Here is a 16,262-nt window from a genome sequence, read left to right on the forward strand (position 1 = left end):
TGTGTGTTGGTCAGCAACTCCAGTTTTGCAGAAGAGGAACTTTCCACACCTGGGGGGAGGATTTTCCTTCTTTAGCTCTATGAAGCATTTTAGATACCCATGTTGTTTTTCCCAAAAATTGTGTGCACCTGTGGAAGACAAAAAGGCCAATTTAATGTCAGAGACCAGATCAGGCCATGTTAGTTGTGCAACATGGAGTCTGAAAATTGCATCCATAAAGGGCAGAACAGTGTGAAGGGAGGAATGTGTCAGCTGTGCCAGAGGGAAGGATGTTCCCTGCCTGCACCAGGTGCCCCTCAGTGCATCCATGAGGGAAGACCTATTTCACCTCTTCCTTCAGCTGGTTGTCTTACCTCCCGTGTTGGAACAAGGTGTCCTCAGAGTGCTGTGAAGCCGGAGAGTCAAAGGAAAATGGTAAGTGAAGAACATTTAATGCTTCTAAATTACTTTCACTACTGTTTTGTTAACTTGGCAACAAAATGAGTTTGGAATGTATCCTGGAGTTTTTAATTGTTGGAGGCAATCACCTTGGTTATTAAGTTGCTGGGGAGGATTCACCTAGGGGAAGCATACAGCAATGCTGTGATTGCAACCCATCATTAGTAGGTGTGAAATAATTCTTGTGTATAAAACATTTGTTACTTTCCTTGGGGTGCTACTACCAAAGTCATCACCATAAAGTCAGTGGACAGAGATTGATCTTTCTTATGTTACTGCTTGTTATAAAGAGGTGTGTAGGAGAGCCAACAAACTCACAACATGATATAGCATATGCCCTGAAGGATTTGCACTATAAATAAGAGGGAGGGAAATTAGCAACTGATTAATGAACTGTCAGGGTACCTGTCAATAAGGAAAACAAGACCCGGTCTGCATTCACTAAAGGATTCCATTTATGAAAATATGAACAACTTTGCCAGTACCTGTGTGAGTAAAACGGGTTCTGGTCTCCTATGATACAGAGCTTGTACTGCTGCAGAGCACATTTAGAGCAAAATCTCTCTGGGAGACTTGACAAGAAGCAGAAGACATTTCAAGGACTGCCTTAGACAGAGGACAACGTTAGATGTATAGGTCAAGAGGTATGACATAAGCTATAAAACCCGATAGATAAATATGCTTACAGAGACATCCTAAGCTTTATCATTCTCTAAGTGTCTGCCACTTGGCAAGCTGTTGATCTCGATTTTCTTTTTCTTTTGTGAAAAGCACGGAAACTCATCTCAGTTTTCACTTGCTGCAAACTGGAGTTGTTCTATGAAAACCAGAGGGTCTCAGGCAATTTACAACAGCTGACGACCTGTGTTTTAAGAGAAGACAAGCTCACAGTACCTCACAGGGAAAGAATAAAAGCTGTCAGCAATCTCCAACCTTTTCCAGCAAGGGCTGTGCAGCTGTGGAGTACACCAGAGTTCCAGCCACCCTGATCACACCTAGTCTGGATGAGAGGTGACTGAGGTATTCCAGGTTTTTTCACCTTTTCCAGTGCCCCAGCCATTTTATAAGGAACATTTCAGTGAATGTGATTATCCCAAGGCAATCTCAGAAGCAGCTGAGCCCTGCGCTGTACGGTGTGTCTGAACCATTGTACCAGACACACCTCACTTGGAAGTCAGTCTTGCGATAATGGCAATTTATATTTAGAAAATGAAGTGCATGTTCCGGGCAGCAGTCCTGCTGTCCTCAGGAGTTAGCTTCTGATTTAATGGGAATGGTCCCGGAGAGAGAACCCTCACTTACAAAAGTCCCCTCTCTGCAGACATCTTGACATACACAGGACAACTTTTTGTTGCTTTTATAGAATGAGCGTCTTATAAAGTGCAATATACATGAGAACAGGAGAAAGACAAAAACAGAACTGCAAAGAAGAAGGAGGTCCTCAAAGCCCCTGTGGTGACATAGGGGGGAATTTACAAGGTCATATTGAACCTACTTAAAAATATGCTGATGTGGAAAGGATGACAGGAACTCTTGGAGCCAACTGAGAATTGAGTCACTTGTTCCCTGCCTGCTGCTGCCTCCGCCTGTGACTAATATTTGCAGCTCACCTTTTTCTTCTTTAAACAGCTGATGTGACCGATGCTGACTCAACTCCAGGGGATGGAAATGTAAGCCAGACTGAAGCCAGAGGTGATCTTGTTTCCATGCATGGGGCTTTATTTTTCATTGTTTGATTAGGATCACAGCCACATCAGAAGCATCGGAGAGAAAAGGAGGCACAGTTTTTGCCCTTCATGAAAGGCCGCTGGAAATTTTGGCTCTACCTATGGCAGGGGGGAGGCAGTAAAGTTTACAAGTAGACGAGCCAATTCATTTCTCTCCCCTCAGCTTCCCCTCCCTCTCCATTCCCACACTTGTTTGAGCTTTTGTGTAGGAAAAAGATAGGGGAAGGTGACTGCGACAGATGAAAATGATGTTAGTTATGTCAGCTGCTGTTGGAAGTGGAGCTGAGGAATCCACCTACTAAAAAATACAGCCAGAGAATAGTCTGTCCCAAAGAGTTACTGCAGTCCCTGCACAGGGCATCTGAAGAAGCTTTTGAAGGGCATCTTTTTTCTTATTACAGTAATATTTTTCAGGTTCAGAAGGTGAGCACTGTATATGGGATGCAGCTGGCTACAGTGATTAATGGCTCTTTCTGCTAAGAGTTTCTCTGCACATCCTTTGGCATTTCATGTATTCAGCAAAGCTTATTTCCACTTAACTGCAGTCTCTCTTGGTGGCTCAACATCCATTTGGACCCTTATAAAGTATATCTGCTTGCTAGTTAATCTCTGCCATTGTCAAGGGGTCTGCCTATGCAGCATGCTGCTTCTTCCTCTCCCATTGCCCCGGGCTTCAGACTATATCTTCTGACTAACACAGGCTAGCTGCCTCAGCCTACAAAATATGCTTTTGAAAATCAGACTTTGAAAGCCAACTCCTCTGAAGCACTCATTTGTTTTCATCTTAAAAAGGAAGTGGTATTTGCCTGTTTGATACCATGCTCTTTAGGTTCCTTAAGGAGATATCTTTCCCTACTACAGATATGCTTTGCATGGGGCAGTGAGGTTGCATGGTTTAATATAGTGGTACCCTAAATGTGACCTGTTAACTGCAACAGCTGATTGTAAAGGGCAGATGCAAGCAAGTGCAAGAATCTGCTTTGGAGGCATAGCCTGTTGCCAAGCAAGACATGGGGAGAGCTTCTCTGCAGCATGAGGTATATCTGGCAATGGCTGTTACAAACCTGCAGAACTTTACGTGAGAGGTTTTAAAGGCACAAAGGATGTCCTTTATCTGTTTTGTTCTCTCTCAAATGCTACTCCTGTAGTGCTTTCTGTTCCTTCTTCTCTGGCTGCAGTTCAGGGTGTGAGCACTGGGGAAGAGAGGGAATATTCAGGACATCAGCACTGAGATTCCTTTTGAAGAAGCAGCAGGTGTTGAAACTACAGGCGCAGGAAGGTGTCTTGCAGCTGATAAAGAGGGCAATCCTCTCTGATGGCAGGTGGTGGTGATGGCAGCTTAAGCATCAGTAGTGGCACCTCCTGGTCGTTACAAAGAGTCTCTAACAACACAGGTGTCAAGAGGTAACTGGAACGCTCAGTCATTCTTTGTATTCACATTCACCGCAGTCATCCCCCTCCTAGTCATGAGTTTTTTTCTTGCTTGGTGGCATAAGCAGCATTGACAGAAAAAGAGAGCTATAGATTTCCTTCCCTTCCTGTGAGCAACTCTGCCAGCCTGCTGCGTAGGCATTATTTCCCATCGTCTTTCCATTCTGACTGTCCCTGCTGCCTGCCATGCAGCCACTGAAGGACGTGCTGTATGCTGCTGTTTGCCATTTTTTGCCAGTTTTTTCCAGTATTATTTCAAGGCATGCTCACACTTTTCCCTGTTGACCTCTCTGTCAATTTGGGATTGACCACAGCAGCACTGCCTGCCCAGCAGGGCTCTGTTTTAGGGTGAAGTTGCTCTCATCCTTTTCAAAGCTCTCTCTGGATTGTTCCAGGATTGTTTCTCTGTCCCACTCTGCTCCTGACCATCTCTCCGACCTGCCATACAGCCTGACTTTGACTGGTGAGAGGTCTGTCTTGTCTCAGACATATACCATCCCATGTCCTGTGCATTCAGATTTCAGCTGAAATACGTTTCTCCACTTCTGCTTCCTAATGGAGTACTTCTACCCCTTGGTTATTACTATTAGGATGACTAATATATTACATCTGTTTCAATATGTTGATGTAGTTAGCAATCTGGGTGAAAATATGCTTCTATGTGTGTACTATGGTCACTTAACAGTATAAAGCAGCTTCAAATAGTTTCTTCAAAAGCATGTGAGGAAGAGGTGGTGAATTCGTTACAAAGTTGTCTTTGGTGCTATTAAGACTAGGAAGGAAACTATAGTGTCTACTACCTCTCTTGCTTTAGCTTTCGACCCTCTGTATGCCCTTGAGGCTACCATCTGCACATCTTCTTGCAGTGCAATCCAGTCTCCATTTAGAAATGATTGCTAAGCTGACACTGCCTGAAAAGTTTGAGCTTGTGCTTTCATTGCTTTTGCTTCAGCTACCAGAATGAATTCACTGTAAACTGTAACATGCCCAAAAGTTCAGTGGACTTGCTTTTTCTCACATTCATTTACTTGCATCTCTGCTGTCTTCCCAGCCTGACTCTATGGGTAATTCAAATGACAGAGAGTAACATACAGGCAGTGAACATGGTGGTTATTCGAAGATGGAAGATGAAGTATTCCAGGAGCAGTAGTACTTGATAGACACAGGCTTGAGGTGCTAGGGTACAGCTCCAAACTCTTGCAGGCTTTAAGGGTGGCTAAGACTGCTGTTTCATGTCAAAAACTTAGTCTAAAGAAAATGGTTAATAATCCAAATTAGATCCAAGTTTGTCCCAAATGCAGATTCTTTTGATATATGGTTTAATTCATAGTATTTGTTGTGGTTTTAATGCTTCTTTGGAGATGTCTCCTGGAAATGAACTTTACTACCACGTTTGCATTTGTACGAGACTCTTCTGCACAAACATAGCAGACACAATGCTGTGTTGGATATCTGTGTGGTAGGGGTGCCAGAGGAAGGTAAGGCAAAGCTGCTGGGTCTGCAGAAACTTAAGGCAGAATAAGAAAGTCCCCCTGTCTCCTCCAAATCCCACCTTGCAAATTTCAGGGCCTTTGTGTGATGGCATAGCCAGAGAGACAAAGAGGGGAGAAATGCTTCATCCCACTCTTTTCACCTCTGCACAGAGCAGGCTGAGAGCAAACCAGACTAAAAAGAGATGTATTTGCAAACATTTGGCAGATTTTGAAATCAGAGTGTGCCTTTTCTGTGTGCATGCACCTTTTTTAGAGGTTGTTGTTGTGCAAAGGGGAGGTATTGCTCATGCAGACCTGAATGGTAATTTCAGCCCAGTGGCTGGATTCACATAACTCTCAAATTAAACAAGTCTGGATCACAAGCAAAGGGGGTTTCAGAAAGTTAAATCTGAAAGCAAACACCACTATGTGCTTCAGGCTTTAAATTGTGAATCATGAATGTTAAACACTTGAAGGTATCAGCATAGCACGCTATTTATCACAAAACAAACAACTCACTGAATGCATTTTTAGAGGTTTTGCTCTTCTCCCATGCTTGGATTCCAGGCAAATATAGAACTTGTGTAAGGAAGGGCTCCTTTCTTATAGGGCAGAGACATGAAATGGTTAACACCAAATGCAGATATTATTCCAGAGGTGCTCTATAATGAAACCACAAGCATTCTTCACAGTCATCTCTTGAGAGAGCGTTTACTCCCACAGTGTACCTGAGAGCTGAATAAAGAAAAGAGTATTAAGGGGAAAAGGAGCCCCATTGTGCTGGCATACAGCAGAGCAGCTTCATGCATGCTGTCTGCTGAGGCACAGAATGAAAGGAGCAGAGACAGGTCCCAGCATACCTGTGTCTGCATGCACTACCCAAAATCTCATACCATAAGGTCACCAGGGCTTCCAAGCACTAGGCATGGCTTATAGTGTCAGCTATGTGCTTGTTTTCTGATGTAGTTATACTGTGATAGGGTTAAACCTCCAGCTGGTTTCCTCTAGCTTATCAGAGCGAGGCTTTGTCACATCCAAAATCCTGGTAAGTAATACTACAAATAGCAGGAGTGCCAAGCGCTGGCCCGGGTGAGCTCCTAGCTGGCAAATATTGCCCTGCAGGATCCTTGCTGAAGCCTTCCAAGAATATCTGCTCATAGGATGGGAGAATCTGAGCCATGGCTTGAGCATGGTAGCAACTAGGAGAGGCTGTGGGAAAACAGAGGATGCTGGGTGTTTCCTCAAGGAGCACTCTCAGTCTTCCCGCTGTAGTGGCTGTGCTGGTTATCAGTCCTACAGGATGCACCCAGCCTCCCCCACCTGCCCCACTGCTGCTGGAGGTGACCATTAGACCCCTGTTCAGGTCCCTGTCTTCCCTACAGCAATCCCTTGTGTTATGATTTGAAAGACAGCTCCAAAGACAAGGTTGTGTGATTAGACTGTCTTTTAAACCTAAGAATCAATCAGTTTGATTTACTCTCTGATTCAGCACATCAGCTGTAGACTGTGCAGCTTCCCAAGCTCCATGGTGTAAAGAATATGCATACATTCAACAGTTGCAATTAGAAGGCAGCCACTGCTGGGGAAAGCAAATAACCCAGGGTTGAGTTCTACCTTTCATATTGTGACTTCAGTGGGACATTAGCTTAAATGCAAGTCCCTGAATTTGCCCTGCAAGGCAGTGGTTAATAGGCCCTAATGTTTCAAAAATCTATTTAAGTAGCAAGGTTTGGGTCAATTCTAATTTTAACGTGAACCAGTTTGCGTATTCCTCTGTGACCCAGACAAGGAAATTGAAAGTACAGAACACGTACAGTACAGTACAGTACCCACGTCAGTGTTTGTTTCGGGACTGGTCATTTGGGTAAGCTGTCTCTTATCGCTTAAAGAAATAGAATTAATTATAAACTTCAAGAAAGTAAAAGGGTTAAGACTTCCCTTCGGGATTCCCAGCAGATAGGTTCAGCATTATGCAATTGTAATGAGAATTCATGAGGCAGAAGCTACCAGAGCAGCTAGGAAAAATATGCGCAATTAAAATTACATTTCTGTTCTTGTCCTTCAGCTTAACCCCTTGGTAGACCATAAGATGAAATGTTTGAGGGTTTATTTTGGTTTGGTTTTGTTTATTGGTTGTTTTCTTTTTTCCTCAGAGGTTTTTCAGAAAGCCTCACACAAAATTGAAGTTATGATTGGTATACTTAAACCCCGGGTTTAAGTTCTGCTCACAGCCAGCACAGTAATTTACAAAGATACACTTTTACGTATTTTTGTCATAAAAACCATTTATATTTAATATAAATCTGTCAAGCATTCAAAACCATATGTGAAGTAATTTAAAATGCTTACGGAGTAGTAGAACATTGTGCTTTATTGCATTGAGAAGCAAAAAGCAAGGGCCTGACCTGCAGCAACAGAAATCTGAGCTCAACCTTATCTAAAGCTGAAAGGGATAAAGGGATCCCCGTTGCTGTGTAAATACAGGAAAGGAGACAGAGTTGCATCAGAGCATGGGCCTGCTTTCTTTCTTCATGTGGCTTTCCCTCTTCTGTTCCACCTACACCAGCCCCATCCGCTGAAGCTGTGCTTGGATTGGGGTTGAGATCTTGAGAGGCTGCCAACCTCTCGACTATCATAAGTGCCTGTCCCTGCACCAAAATAACGTTTGTGTTTCATCTTGAATTCAGCCTAAGCCAAGCTACCAACATTCACTGTGTGAGCAGGTCATGACAGCTCACCAAAGAGAAGTGGTGACCAGGTATGGAGCAGTCACTTATCTAGTCAAACCCTCCTTGCTAGATACACCTTCAGTAGCACCCCTTGATGCCAGCTGCTTGCTATGTAACTGTCTGCTTCTGTGTGACCTTTCTGAAGTCTGTACTGGGGCAATGTCTCCGTAATGCATACAGCAAATGTGCATTTTACACACGGAAAGTCCGTAACACTCACAGAAGCAAACTGGTGCTTCTCATTCCCTGAACAGAATAAAAATATCTTTGCAGAGCATGGGACCAGCTTATTTTTCTTTCCTTTCAAGAGGTACTAGGGTGTCCTTGGAAAAGAGAGAATGGCATCTTTTCACAGCATGCTAATTCATCTAAACATGGCCAAAGAGTACAAAGATGGCAAAGAAGTACAAAAGCTCACCTCACCTAGATGTCTTGTCCCATTTGCCTCCAAACTTTCTAATAAAATGACACATTCTCATCAAATCTAGCTTGTGAAATTCAAGAAGGCTGGTTTCATTTTTGCAAAGCTAAATAGCGACACGGAGACAAGATCAGGCTTATAGTGACAGGATATTTGCTACTTAACTATGTTGATATTAGCTTTCCTGCATAATATGTGCTGACTATACAGAGGCTTCTAATTCACACTGCTTTCATTTATTTATTTATTTTAACAAAAAGGCAATAGCTACATCTGTTTAAAATTAAAGAAAAAAATGCTGTATTCATGTTCTGCACCAGTTTTTGTCATTTTCCTGATGCACAGATGAAGAGGGTGAGAATCTGCCTACATACGCTTTGGAAGTAAGAATAGGACAAGCACTTTAGGGCCAATCCTGACATCTGCTGTAGTGTATCACTGCTATTTCTGTGGGGATAGACAAAGGCAACCAGCTTACTCTCTGTTGGGATACCCCTTCAGTGATTTATGGATCTGGCTGTATCATAGCAAGGTGAATGTCACTTCACCTTGTCATGAGCTGGTGGAAGAATTTCTGAGGCTGTGTCCAGCCTCAGAACAGAGCAGGTGGAAAACTGGCCAGTGGAAAAAACACAGAGTCAAAACAGACTGGAAGCTGGAAAGGAGAAGGAATAGAGCAGTGAAATGGATGCACACATGGAGATTGTACTCTCAGATTTTAACCTGGTGCTCTGCTAATTCCAGAACCTGTATCTGTATTTGCACCCACTGTTGTATATTAGATCTGCTTGTGCTAAGCCATTGGTAGGACTAGAAGGAGTAATTTCTTCTCTGTGGTTCAAGATGTTGGCTTACATTAAGCTAAAAGAAATGTGGTTTGTGGAAAGGAATATATTGAAATAACTCCTGAAGAGTGGGGGGAGAGAAGGATAAGGAATGGCTAATGAATATAGTTTAAGAAGGAGAGTTATTTGGCAGATGCAGACTCCTGGTCAATTTGTGCACTCAAGTAGCTGCTGAGATGTCAGCTGGAGGAGAGAGAGAGAAAAGAAAGGAAGTTAGCTTCATGATTGTGCATAAAAATAACATTAAAGCTGTCCTATAACCCTCTCCTATCCATCTCCAAAATGAAAGTCTGAGTGGTTTGAAACACCTTTTCAAATGAGCCTACCCTGGTTCAAACACTGGGAAGTGCCGTGTGACAGGCTGTTAACAGCAGTAGGCACCATATGTAGCTGTTGCTGTTCTCTGTGTATGTGCTGTGCATATAGACGGTCAGCAATGAAACATGTCTATGGTAAATGAATGAAAAGTAGTGCACGAACGTGCTCCTTTTTTGTTTTGTCTGTGTGAGGCAAGTGGATTTGTGCACATGATGTGCGCATACATCATAAGTGTGAGAAATAATCAACTGGAGCATTTGAAACTGTTTGTGGATTCCCAGCCCAGTTCCCTGAGGGGCACCTTGCTAATTTTATTCTCCTTTTTGCTTATAAAAAGAGAAAACCCAGCACCTAGAAAATGCAGTTGTTTCTAAACAAGCATGATTGCAAATGCAATGGGTGGAGAACTTCAAAATTAATTATTTTCAATTCTGATACTATTTTTGAATGTGAATTCTGATGTGAATTTTGCATGTGAATTCCGATTCTGTGCCTGGGTTGGAGCAATCCCAAACACAGCTACAGGTTGGGCAGAGAAGAGATTCAGAGCAGCCCTGCAGAGAAAGACTTGGGGGTGTTGATCAGTGAGAAAATGAATATGAGCCAGCTGCAGTGTGCGCTCACAGCCCAGAAAGCCAACCGTATCCTGGGCTGCATCAAAAGAAGCGTGACCAGCAGGTCAAAGGAGGTGATCCTGCCCCTCTACTCTGCTCTCGTGAGACCTCACTTGGAGTATTGTGTGCAGTTCTGGTGTCCTCAACATAAAAGGACATGGAACTGTTAGAACAAGTCCAGAGGAGGGCCACGAGGATGATCAGGGGACTGGAGCACCTCCCATATGAAGACAGGCTGAGAAAGCTGGGGCTGTTCAGCCTGGAGAAGAGAAGGCTGCATGGAGACCTCATAGCAGCCTTCCAGTATCTGAAGGGGGCCTACAGGGATGCTGGAGAGGGATTGTTCATTAGGGACTGTAGTGATAGGACAAAGGGAATGGGTTCAGACTTAAACAGAGGAAGTTTAGATTGGATATAAGGAAGAAGTTCTTTACTGTTAGGGTATTGAGGCACTGGAATGGGTTGCCCAAAGAAGTGGTGAGTGCTTCATCCCTGGCAGTGTTCAAGGCCAGGTTGGACAGGGCGTTGGGTGATACGGTCTAGTGGGAGTCATCCCTGCTCATGGCTGGGGGGTTGGAATTAAATAATCTTATGGTCCTTTCCAACCCAAATCATTCTATGATTCTATGTCAGGGATGAGTACGTTGGGCAGGGATGGGGCTGTGGAGAGGGCTGCCCTGTGTCTCAGAGGTCCTCCTTACACAGTTGCAGGATAGATCTTTGCTGGGGAGCAGAGCAATCCACATCCCTGTGTACCATGTTGTTGCAGAGCTAATCTCTGGGGTTGACCAAGAGGCATGGTCCTGGGCAACTATAGGACTGATCAGCCTTGGGTAGATATCAAAGGTCTCTTCTAGGCATTACAGCCACTGTTACTTAAATGGAGCATCATAGAAGCAGAATAGTTTGGGTAGGAAGGGACTTTCAAAAGTCATTTAGTCCAACACCCTGCAATGAACAGGGACATCTTCAACTAGGTCAGGTCACACCCAGCCTGGCATTGAATGTGTCCAGGGATCATCCACCACCTCTCTGGGCAACCTGTGCCAGTATTTTACTACCCATCATTGTAGAAGATTTTTTCCCCATGTCCAGGCTGAATCTCCCCTACTGAGTTTAAAACCATCATCCTTCATCCTATTGCAACAGGCCCTGATAAAAGTCTCTCTTCATCTTTCTTTTAGGCCCTTTTTAAGAACTGAAAGGCTGCAATAAACTCTCCCAGACTTTTCTTCAGGCTCAGCGATCCTACTTCTCTTTGCCTTTCCTCATGGGTGAGGTGTTCCAACTCCAACGGGTCCATATCTTTCCTGTACTGAGGACTCCAGTCTGATGGATTCCAGGGCCTGGCTTCCCCTTCTTACCACTCCTGCACAGTGACTTACTTGTGCTAACATGGAGTTCCCCTACCATCCTCTGCAGGGACACATTATCTTTATTTAGTGGTGAGCAGCAGCAGAAGCACTGCCACTCTTCCCTGGTACAGAACAAGTGACTCCCCTGGGAAAGTCAGTCAGTATAATCCATTTCACCCTTAAGGAAGAGAATCACAGAAGTGGTGTGTGACTTGCCCAGGCTGGCCTGGCGAATCCATAGTGGCACATGGTGCCTGCAAGAGCCAAGATCCTGGATTTTTCTTCTCACTATCAGTTTGTGTGATCCATCAGCAGGACCTGACTTGTCACACCACAGTAATTGTTACCTAAGCCTGCATGGCTGTCTGTTCTCCATACTTCTGCATGCTCCCTGTGCATACATATTGACTGATGAATGCACACCCTGTTGAGTGTTATTGCTTTCTTAATGTGCTGCAATTTTTCCCCCAATATCCTAACTGAGACTGATTGTTGTTGTTCAGCGTCCTTTCTCCATTTGGCACAACCCATGTTTATTTACATGAGCACATTTTCCATCAGCTGTTACTCCATTCTCACTAAAATAGAAGTTTCAAGTTCATAGAACAATAAAGGATATAAATTAGCTATTGTAATTAACTGAACGGCATGAGTGAGCTTTCAAATACCAGACTCTGTTAGGCCCCCAATTATACAATAACGCATGAAAGCTTTAGCATCTCTGCCCTTCTGTCTGTGTGGGGGTCTGGGCACTACCTCCATCCCGATCTCAGCCCAGCAGGCAGCACTTCATGCCACAGTCCCAGCTGGTGCCAGGCTATGAATGCAGAAGGTGAGGGCTCGCCTACACTAACCGTTTTTTATCACCACCCTGCATTATCCTTGTTGGACCCCATAAGCAGGCCCAGAAGGGGAGGAGGAGGGAGAAATGCCATTTCCTTGGAAAAGGAGTGTTATTTCCAAGCCTGTGCAGCTTTGGAGAGAAATTCTGGCTGCCACTGAGGTTTGTTTGCTGGCTTTCTCTATAGGGTTCAGGTAGCCAGGAGACCTTGTTTTTAAGAAGAGGATGGGGCAATTTTCTGCTAGAGTCCCCTGTAACTCCCCATCTGGAGCTGTGCCACCCAGACCTCCCAGGTATTCACTCATACCATGTTCAGCATCCAGAGCCTGGCTGTTAACACCATGCATTGCTTTCCCCTAAGGCCTCCTGCAAACCTTTATTCTCTATGTCTGTTTGGCACGCTGGTTTGTAGGAGTTGAGCTGGGCTACCATGGGTCAGTGGTGGTGCTTAACCTCCCTTCAAGCCACTGGTGTGCCTGTAGTTAGTTGAGCCCTTAGTCATTTTGACAGGAGGCTATTCCACATGGGCAGACCCAAGAGGCAAGAGCATTGCTCATTTTTAGGTGAGAGCAGTCAATAAGCCTCTGGAAGGAGAGTTAAAACTCATGTCTTGCTCAAGTTATAGACTAGAGAAAATCAGAGGTAGGAGCTTTGCCTGACTACAGCTGAGAGAAAGTTTATGATAGGCAACATATATCCCCAGATCAAGAGAGTCCTCAGGGAAAGATACTGTGCTTAAGAGCTGAATTCTTGCAGTGAGGCTTTCCAGGTGTTCAGACAGCTTGTTAACAGCAGGAAACACAGAGCCAGTGAGTCCTTTTGCGGCTCATTAAAACCCATGGTGGATATGTAAACTTAGTTTTCTGCTCTTTCTTACACTTTCTGGGGGCTCTAAAATGTGTGGTCTGTATTTAAATTCGTGTAATGTGAGTCTTCCTTTATTTCTACCTGGACACTTGGGTGTTTTGCAGTAAAGTGGTGTCATGGCAATGGACCCACAACTAGGAGCTCCATGTGCAGATTTGAGGCAGCCTTCACAGAAGCAAGCTATTTATTCTTACACGTCTCCGCCCAAGCCAGTTTTCTAGGGTGCCTGTGGAACTGGAGAGGTTTCTTGGCAAAGCTTCACAGAAGTTTGGAAACGACAATTCATGGATTACAATTACTGTTGAACAGTGGCTTCTCAGCATACTGTATGGACATGGAAAGTGGGCACGAGCTTTTGGCACAGCCCAGAAAGGTCAGGAGACAGTTCAGCCTCTTCAAATCTTTCACAGAAGAGCTATCGCTTTTATTACATTTTGTATTTGAGGAAATCTGACACATTGGTTATATGTCTGTTTTCTGCGATACTGCATTATGTTATTGTTTCGTATTAGTATTTTGTATGTGTTTTGGCATTATTGAAACAAATGATTATTTCCTTACCGGAGAAAACAACTTATGAAAGAAATGTTCCAAGGGCTTCAAACTGATTTTTTTTCTTTCAGCTTTGGCATTGCATGGTAAATCTGAAAGTGCAGTTTTTTAGAAGAAAGGAAACACACTTCACATATTGGAATTCCTGACCAGGGCTACTATCAGATTGTACTACATGAACCCACAAAGGATTAACAAGCATTTAAATTAAAGCTGACTGAATAAATTCTAATGAATAATTTATTCAATTAATTTCTCTTTTATTTTCTCTTTGCCAGTTTGTCTACTAATAGGTTGTGACTAATTTAGTTGTTTGAAATATACGACTAACAATTTCTGTAAATCATCTGACCAGGAAAAGAATTATCAAATTTAACAAAATGTGTAATCATCATACAGAATTTAAAAGAGAATTTTAGAGCACCTGAAGATGTAGATATCCTTGAGCTGCTTTTTGCGAGAAAGAAAATATTATCTGAAACCCACAGGTGTTCAAAATATTTTCTATATCTACATTTTCTATTTTCTTTGCCATTTTTATATGTAAGGAAAATAATATGTAAGAGAGTCTCAAGCTATAGGTAGGTAATCAAAAACAAGTCATGGGGTGAATTTGATATTCAAATTTCCTTGAATTTTATTTGCATTCATAAAATGTATAGCCTCTGTTTGTACTCTGATTGGATAATGTCAGCCTCCCAGATTATTTTCTTCTGTAACTATTCAATTACATTTTAAGTCCCAACTTCCAACAACATCTTAGAAGTCGATGTTTCAAGGAAAACTTCTGCCCTAAAGCCACTCACAGGTGTTTTTGCTGTAAAAATTGATTAAAGTTCTCTTTTATTTTAGTATATCAGGTCTGGAAAGATTGTGTATTTCAGTTTTGCTTGCTGTAATTCCTGAATTAAGAGGTCAAAGGCATTTGTTTTGGAAAGGCATACACTAGGATTTTTCAGTGTTTAAACTCACATTATCCAAGCCAGTCTTGACCATTGTCCTGCACATTTGGTTTTGCTTTGAAGCATGGGGTGGTTTTTGGACAGGTTGTCCCAGCTCACTTCCTGCATTGCACTGGAACAGCTCTTTCAAGCCTATCAGTCACAGCAGTGGTGAAGTCAGCCACAGCAGGGGCGAGCCCTGATGTGCCAGCAGCCATGGTGGCAGGGAGCACTCTTGGTCTTCATTCTCCAGTTCACCCCAGCACCATGGGGCTCTGTCCCATTGATGTAGGAGGTGCACGCACAAGATATGTGTTGACGAGTAACTAGGGAGAAGAAAGAAAACTTGCTTCTCCTACATCTCAGCAGTGAAGCAGTGGTGTGGTGCTTTCCTTTCTTGGGCTTGTTAGGGGTTAGCAAGAGGCGGAGGAGGGACAGTGAAGGCAGCAGCATTGAGGAATGTGCTTTCTGCAAGGTGGTCAGCAGTATCCAGCACATTGTTGTGTGGCTGCTGTGCGCTGGCACCAAGCTGCTGACAGAAGAGCTGAAAGCTTTGTGGTGAGGGGGGAAGAGAGATAAAACACAGTTTGCTGTGCTTCATATATTATGGCTGTGATTGGCAGATACAGCAACACTTATTCCTAAACGCCTGTTTCATGTCTCCTGTGAGCACCATACTCTCTCCTTGAAGCTATGTGATACTGATGCAGCAAGGTCTGTAACTCCTGTGTCTGAAAACTCATCATGTGCATGAATAACTTGATGAATTTATGCAGATTTTAATATGTGTTCATAGCAAAGCATAATTGGCACCACTGAAAACTGGAGTAAAGGAGTCTTAAGTATCTCAGCCATTGATCTGAAGGGTTTTGAAAATGCTGTCCCCTGCCTTGTAGTTTCATGATGTTTTCATTAACAGATGAAAATGCTGACCCTAAATATGAAGGTTTTTAATTTATTTCCTAAGTCCATTTGCATGAAACAAGATTGCATCTTAACTGTGTGCACCGAATTTTGGTTAAATGGCTAACTTAGCATTACTTTAAAATCTAATTTTAATTGGGGCTTAGCTAGAATATTTTTTCTCCCTTCTTTCCCCATCAATGCTGACATGAGTTGAAACTCCTTTGTACATTATTATTGCTATTCCTGCACAGCTGAAAACTATAGCAATAGCATGAATTACTGGTGAAGAGAGATAAGCTGCAGTGTCCCTCCTGAGCACCACTCTACTGCTGCTATGCCTAGAACACTTCTGTGTCACTTGTTATCCTCCTTTTGTGCATCTTGACTCTACTCTCTGAAACAGAAGTGCTTTCCCAGTGAAGACATCTCAGTTTTGTGATTAAAGTTGCCCTGCAGCAGTCATGGGATCACATCTGGAGAAAGTTCTCCTCCTCAGGATGGAGGGGACAAGAGCCAGAGTCATTGTAATGCCAGGAGCAACCCTTCACAGAGCATCTTGAGGGGAAGGTGTGGGGAGCTCACCCATGTGACAGCCATAACATTTATTCCTCAGGAACATTTTGATTTCCAAACAGAAAATACAACTGGGTGACACCATGCCCAAGAAGTAGCTTTGTATCAGGCTTCCAGGGCTCAAGTCCTGGAGAAACTCAGCTATGTATTTAATGCCTTTAGGAGCAAAATAATTGCTTTGGGAAAGGCTCTTTTTCCGTTACGTTTGAGAGAGAATAAATATAACTTTCAG

This window comes from Melopsittacus undulatus, chromosome 1 (genome assembly GCF_012275295.1).
Source record: "Melopsittacus undulatus isolate bMelUnd1 chromosome 1, bMelUnd1.mat.Z, whole genome shotgun sequence".
In the NCBI taxonomy this organism is placed as follows: domain Eukaryota; kingdom Metazoa; phylum Chordata; class Aves; order Psittaciformes; family Psittaculidae; genus Melopsittacus; species Melopsittacus undulatus.